The 6388-nt window shown below is 38.2% G+C and overlaps 1 long non-coding RNA gene and 1 pseudogene across 2 annotated transcripts; both read right to left on the bottom strand.

Moving 5' to 3' along the window:
• Positions 1-812: 812 nt before the first annotated feature.
• LOC147472752 (GTP 3',8-cyclase-like) lies at positions 813-2230 on the bottom strand (annotated as a pseudogene). The gene is made up of 4 exons (XR_015210701.1): positions 2073-2230; positions 1429-2004; positions 1136-1303; positions 813-1002 (listed from the first exon to the last, which is right to left on the bottom strand). The product of XR_015210701.1 is annotated as a GTP 3',8-cyclase-like (transcript).
• Positions 2231-4059: 1829 nt separating this feature from the next.
• On the bottom strand, positions 4060-4823 carry LOC147472751 (uncharacterized). The gene is made up of 2 exons (XR_015210702.1): positions 4681-4823; positions 4060-4402 (listed from the first exon to the last, which is right to left on the bottom strand). It is a non-coding gene; the product is annotated as an uncharacterized LOC147472751 (long non-coding RNA).
• Positions 4824-6388: the final 1565 nt, after the last annotated feature.

Genomic DNA, 6388 nt, shown 5'->3' with positions numbered 1-6388 from the left:
GGATCTCTTAAGCTAACCTGTAAGGAAACATATAAATGAATTAGAAATAAGCTTCAAGTCAAAGAGATAGAGTTGCATATGAGAACTATGACCTAGTGAATACATGAAGTGCAATGCAAAAGTTTCTTAGGGTTGACCACGCTTTTGGCAAACAGAATTAAATTTGAATAATAATCAAAAGTATTATAGATGTATATTCATAGTCAGGAACTAGAGAATTAAGTGAAACCAACTTCTGTAGTAAAAAAAAATATCACACTGAAATCTAATTCAATGAAGCAATTACGCTTTGTAATGGGGATACTTGTTTTCCAAGAACTCAAATGTTCTCTCTACATCTGTTCTTTTATTTTTTAGTTTTAACCAAGACCATATTTCTTCACTACACGTGAAGGAGTAACTTATAATTTCATCTCATTAGCTTTTCTTTCTTCTTTTTTCTTTTTCAGAGTTTTAGTGATTGGTATATGTTTTTAGATCTACAGGTCACCCAATCCCCCTAACAGTGTTTACTGGTTTAGCTTTAGAAAATCCTCTCTGGAGGTCCCAAAGCGAAGGGGATTCAAGGCATAAAACTAATACATATAATTCAAAAAAACACAACAATCTAGATTTATTGTGTCTTAACTTGATATTCAATGTCAAATATTCAATTCAACATAAGAACTCAGTAGCCAAAAAAAAAAAAAAATATGAGAGCAGATGTAAATATTTACATTTTATTGTAACAAGTTAAGTTATATTCAGGCTCATTTAAAAATCCGTGATCAGAAAAGATAGCAGGAGTGAAAGTTAGAAAGTTTTGATACCTCTCAAGGACCAAACAGGCAAACTTTGAGGTTCCCGCGTAGCTAGAAGTCGCAATCTATTGCAACCAGCACAGAAATGCTCAGTCATTGATGTGATGAAAGAAACAGTGCCAACAAACCCATCTATCTTGAAATTCTTAGCTGTATCTGTGGGGTGATCCCGAAGCCTGTTTAGGTTATTAAACTTCTTTACCTGAAATTGCAACAAACATTCTCAGATAGTCTGTATAGAGTATAGAAATACATTTAGTATCTATATAGACATATGTCTAAGAGAAAACATATTTCAGAAATAAAAGAAACTGGATGACTGGTTTCTACCTTACCACTCTATCCAACATTTCGGAATAGGGTACCAGTTTTTTGACGTTCCAAACATTCCCATCAAAAGGCATGAACTCAATGAAGCGTACATTTATTGGTTTCTCACGCGTCAACTCCACAAAATCACAAATCTCATCATCATTGAACCCACGCATTATGACACAATTAACCTGACAAACGAGCAAGCATTAATGCATTGAATAGCAAATTTGATACCAAACTAAACCTGAAAAACAATCCACACATTATAAAGCAATACACAAGTCATCTAAAACACCAAATGAAATAGCAGTACCTTTACAGGATTGTACCCAAGCTCTGCAGCAGCATTAATGGATTCCAAAACTCTTTCATGCCCTTTACGCCTAGTCATAAACTCAAACTTTGCAGGGACTAATGTATCTAAGCTAATATTTAAAGCATTGAGGCCACACTGTTTGAGCTTAGGAAGTTTTTTGGCAAGAGTAATCCCGTTTGTTGTTATGGCCAATGTTTTGAGGCCTTTCAAATTAGATAACTGTAAGCATATATCTTCAATATCTCTTCTAATTGTCGGCTCTCCACCAGTGAGTCGAATTTTATCAACGCCGGATCGAACAAAGAGGTCTGCCAATCGAATAATCTCATTATTTGAGAGAATTGAGGGATTAGGGGTGAGTTCGACCCCATTAGCCGGCATACAGTATTGGCATCTGAGATTGCAACGCTCAGTCAAGGAGATCCTTAAATAAGTATGAAGCCTTCCAAATGAATCAACTAACATATCAGAAGCTGCTGCTGCAGCTTGTTTTGGTTTATCTTCTGCCAGTTGAGCACATGTCCTATATTGATACTTTTTGTCCAAATTGTTTTTGAGGCAATGAATTTTTAGCTGAAATTCCATTAAGAAATAGTCAAAATGAAGCATAAATTTGGCGTAGAAAAGTAAAAAAAACATACCGGATAGCCAAAAATCCTGCTAAAACCCTGTCGTCTCATCCTGTAAAACCAAGGAAAATATATAAATTCAGTATATGTATGAAGTCCATAAACAAAATAAAAACACACCTACCTATAGAGGAATTCCAGATGTTGTGAAAGCCGACAAAGAGGGCGGCTAATTTATATATATGAATGTGGCGTCATTTTCTTATCGCCATGCTCTTGTCATCCTGTGCCTGTTCAACTTTCCAGCTCAGAACTGGGCTTTCATGTTTTGCACGTGGACTTACCAAAGCCCACTTTCCAGCTCAGAAATTCGTCGTCACCAAAAACTCCCAAGTGTTCATAGATACGCCAGAAAGCTAAAAGCTGTTTAGCAAGGTCCATTTGTTAAATTGGCAACACGTCTAAAAAGCCACTTTGTAGCTTTCTAGGAGGATAAAAAAAGTAAAAGTTCGTTTGATAAGAGCATCTTTAGGAGCCGATATCAACCCAAGTATCAACACCAAATTTCTATGGCCGATTTGGTGTTTTCAATTTCGAGACACCAAACCAAACACAAAATCGGCTAATATTTGGTTCGCCGTTTGATCTTTGATCAAATCACTCACACAGCTTTGTTAAAATTACGCTGGTTTTTCCAACACCGCGTGGACTTGGGGAACGCTAAATGGGCTTTTATGGGCGGTTTGACAAAATCAAGGTGGGCTTGGCTTAACGGGCATGTAAGCAAGAAAACCGCTGCGGCGCTTTTTCCTCAAAAATTAACTTTGGACTGTTTATATAAAAAAGTAGCATGCGGTGTTCAAAACCGTGTGGACTTGGGCTGTCGGTTGGACTTTAGTGGGCGCCGGTTATGCAAAAAACCAAATTTATATGACGGTTTATCCAAAACCGCGTAGTTAAGTTTCTATGAAAATTTGATGTTGTTCCTAAAGTTGTTTGGTGTTTTTTTGGTAGCTCTCCTAAAGATGCTCTAATAGTCTAACGTCCCAAAGTCAAGAAACCATAAAATTAAAAAGACAAAAATATAGCTTTTTGAGAAGACCAATAATTGTTTTGTATGTAGTCTATTTTTCAGGGTTTTTACTTTGGGCTTTGTGGCTTTTTATTGTGAAATTGGGGTATGCGCACAAGTATTATTATCTGCCCGTGGATCAACCAGCCGTTCCGTCTCGCCTAACCCGGGACCAACACTGAACCTAGCGCCTACAAAACTTGCTATTCTCCACTGTACTCCTTTAGTTCATCTGTTTGTATTGAGATACTATAATATGTATAAACTGGGTAAAGACAAATGAAATTCATTTTAGAAAATGCTGATTATGAAGCATTTTGAAATTTTGTTTACACCAAACAAACTTTTAATTTCTTAGTTTTTCAATTTCATTTTTTTGGCTTTAGAAATTGTGTTTTTGACAAACGTACTTATGCTTTACATTAAGTAAAAAATCAAATAAAGGCTTTTTAGCTTGGTAGCGCTTTTTATTAGTTGCCAAACACCCCCTAATGCATGTAAAATATCATGTACGAGCTAGATGGGTCTACCCCCGAAACGCTGGTCTATTCCCATGGCAACTTTTTGTGAGACAAAAATCATGTCCATGAGCTCTTGAACTTGAATTTGAATGGATAACAACCTAAGAATCACAAAAACTTTGCATCCCAAGTTATGCAAATAAGCACCACCAGTCAAAGAGATCACACCATAGTTCGTGATTCCGAACGGAACTCCGGAATTCCGGGCGGAATTTCGGTTTTTCAAAAACTAAATTCGAACATAAGTCGAATATCCGAAATTCCGAATTATCCGAAATTCCGAATACAACAAGGGTCGAAATTTAATGAATTCCGGTTTTTCAATTTGTCGGAATTCCGAGAATTCCGAAATTCCGAACTATGGATCACACCACTAAAGAAACTGTTGCCTGTTGGTGGTGGTACCGTGGTATGTAGTGTGTACCGGTACGTGTACTACAAATAACTTAAAATATCTAAACATCAATTTAGAAACACAATCTTCCAAAGTAGCCTACTGAAATAACTTTTGTCCAACAAATTCATAATCAGACGTATGCATAGACCAGAGGTCCTAAAATTAACAGAAACAAAACCTACTTGGTCCCCGGCCTGTGAAAGAAGTCATAACCTAAACCTTCAATCACCAACTCCATTACACATCATAAAACCAAACATATATCTAGAGACAATGCAGAGAAAAACGAGACACCTTTGAAATTTAAATGATTCCTTGAGAGGCTGATTTCTCAATGATTGTTTTGGTTCTATAATCCCAACTTCCTCCTTTCTTCCTTCCTGTAGCGGATTCCGCAGGCATTACATAGAGACTGAAATGAAGAATTAATTTAAGAAAATAAGAATTGAGAAGCACATCTTCAAAAATATATAATTGTGATCAAACTTTAGGAACTACACCTAATCAGGCAGTCACCTATGTAAAGATCCTAACATTTGAATTTAAATAAGGGGATTGGACTTCTCCCTAGGAGAAAATAGAAAGACTATTATCATATAAAAAACATACATTTTGGTAATGGTAGATAAATTTGAATTCATTTGAGCACAAGCTAGACATATGTTAATGAAAGATCCTAGAGAAGCTTACCTTCTCTCCATCAGGGCCTTTACGCCATAATGGAGTTGTAGTTGTCCTACAAACCAAGCACTTCTTCAAGGATTCAGGTTCAGCTTTCCTCTGAAAATTGTTACCTACATCCATATTGTTTTGAGGATTCACTGGATATAAATTCTTATAGTTGTTGCAGATTATAGGAGTTGTTGAAAGATCTCCATGGGCGACGGAGCTAGCTGTGCTGCTATTAAGGCCAATGCTCCCAGGTGACACATCAAAGTGCCCATCATATGCATTCCCTGTTCCATTCATCACCCAGTTGTTGTTCATCTCCTGTTCAAAAAAAATAAAACAAAAAATAGTCACCGTAGCATGCACGTATAAATCACACTAATGACATTTAAAAGGGATTAGATGGCGGCCGCAAATTATGAAATAAACTAAGTAGAAATGGAAAAAAAAAAAAAAAAAAATATGTGGATGTTAAGTTTGACAAATATGTCTCAGTTTCGTAGCTTGAATTCAAAAATGTGGCACTAAATCCAGAGTTACATATTGAGGATGATGATCTTCTCAGTTCTCACTAAACCATACCTCATTTTAAAAAAAAGGAAAAGAAGAAAAGTATAATAAGTATGTAGGTTGTGCCGACAGTACAGTACATGCATTTGTTCCAAAGCTAGTCGAAGCCAGAATATAACAAACAACGCAATAAGATCTCTATAAGGTTAAAGTATGAACTTACAATTAGTAGTTTCTTGATAGATTAGATGGAGGCGTACTATACTACTATGTTCTTCATCATTGTAAAGGTGTGATATGATATTCCCTTACAAACAGTCTCTGGGGACTGGTATGAATGGATAGGTGAGACCGAGTTCGGCTTTTGGAGCGAACTGCCTACGTATCTTGCTCTGGGGGCTGGGCTCAGAGTAGAATCAGGTCTGGCGTAGTTCATAGGAGTGGTATTTATAGAGATTCGGAGTGTATCCTCACCTCCACGTGTAGAGGATATCACCAACGTGGGGGGTGTGGATCATGGGAGCGTGTGAGAAATATCTACATAGGTCTGCTGTGATGATGAGGAGTGACAGTCTGAGCAAGTAGCTTGCGGCCGTGGATCGATGAATCGATCGGGATTAGTGCAAGTACTCCGTCAGTCATGATTGCTTATGGATAGGGAGTATGTGTCACCGCCTGATGTAGTTCGCGTGATGATGCGATCTGTCTTGTGGCGTTGTTGGCTCGTGGATGCGACCTGATATCACAGGTCGGTGCCTTAGTTCCACTATGCTAAGCGCGTGCTGTATAGAGAATATCACTCCCCTACACAGCCCCCTCTTAGTAGGTTGTGAAAACGACCTGCTGAGAGAGAACGGTGGCACGCGCGTACTATGTGATAGTTGGGGATCGGCCACGATCAGTGTAGAACAGCTAGTGCTAACCGCGTGAGTTGGTTAGTGCGATCGTGTGACGCGTGCAAAGACGCGATGATCCGAAAGCATTCTAAAGAAAAGGGAACGTGGGCGCCCGCTTTTCGATGTGAAAAGACAAGACGCTTACTTGGAAGTCGGGGGGGGCTAGGCTACGGTGTAATCATAATGCCTTGAAATTGAGGGGCGGTTGTTCAAAAATCTTACTTGCTTGACCGAGGCTTCATTTGGCTACTTCGCTTGGTAGAGAGAACTTCATTAAGCGATCAACCCTCGTGTTAGTTTTCGCCATTTTGAACCCGCTTCCC

The sequence above is a fragment of the Coptis chinensis genome, unplaced genomic scaffold (genome assembly GCF_015680905.1).
Source record: "Coptis chinensis isolate HL-2020 unplaced genomic scaffold, ASM1568090v1 utg8721_pilon_pilon, whole genome shotgun sequence".
Classification (NCBI taxonomy): Eukaryota; Viridiplantae; Streptophyta; class Magnoliopsida; order Ranunculales; family Ranunculaceae; genus Coptis; species Coptis chinensis.
This window is presented reverse-complemented; position numbering and strand designations above follow the sequence as displayed.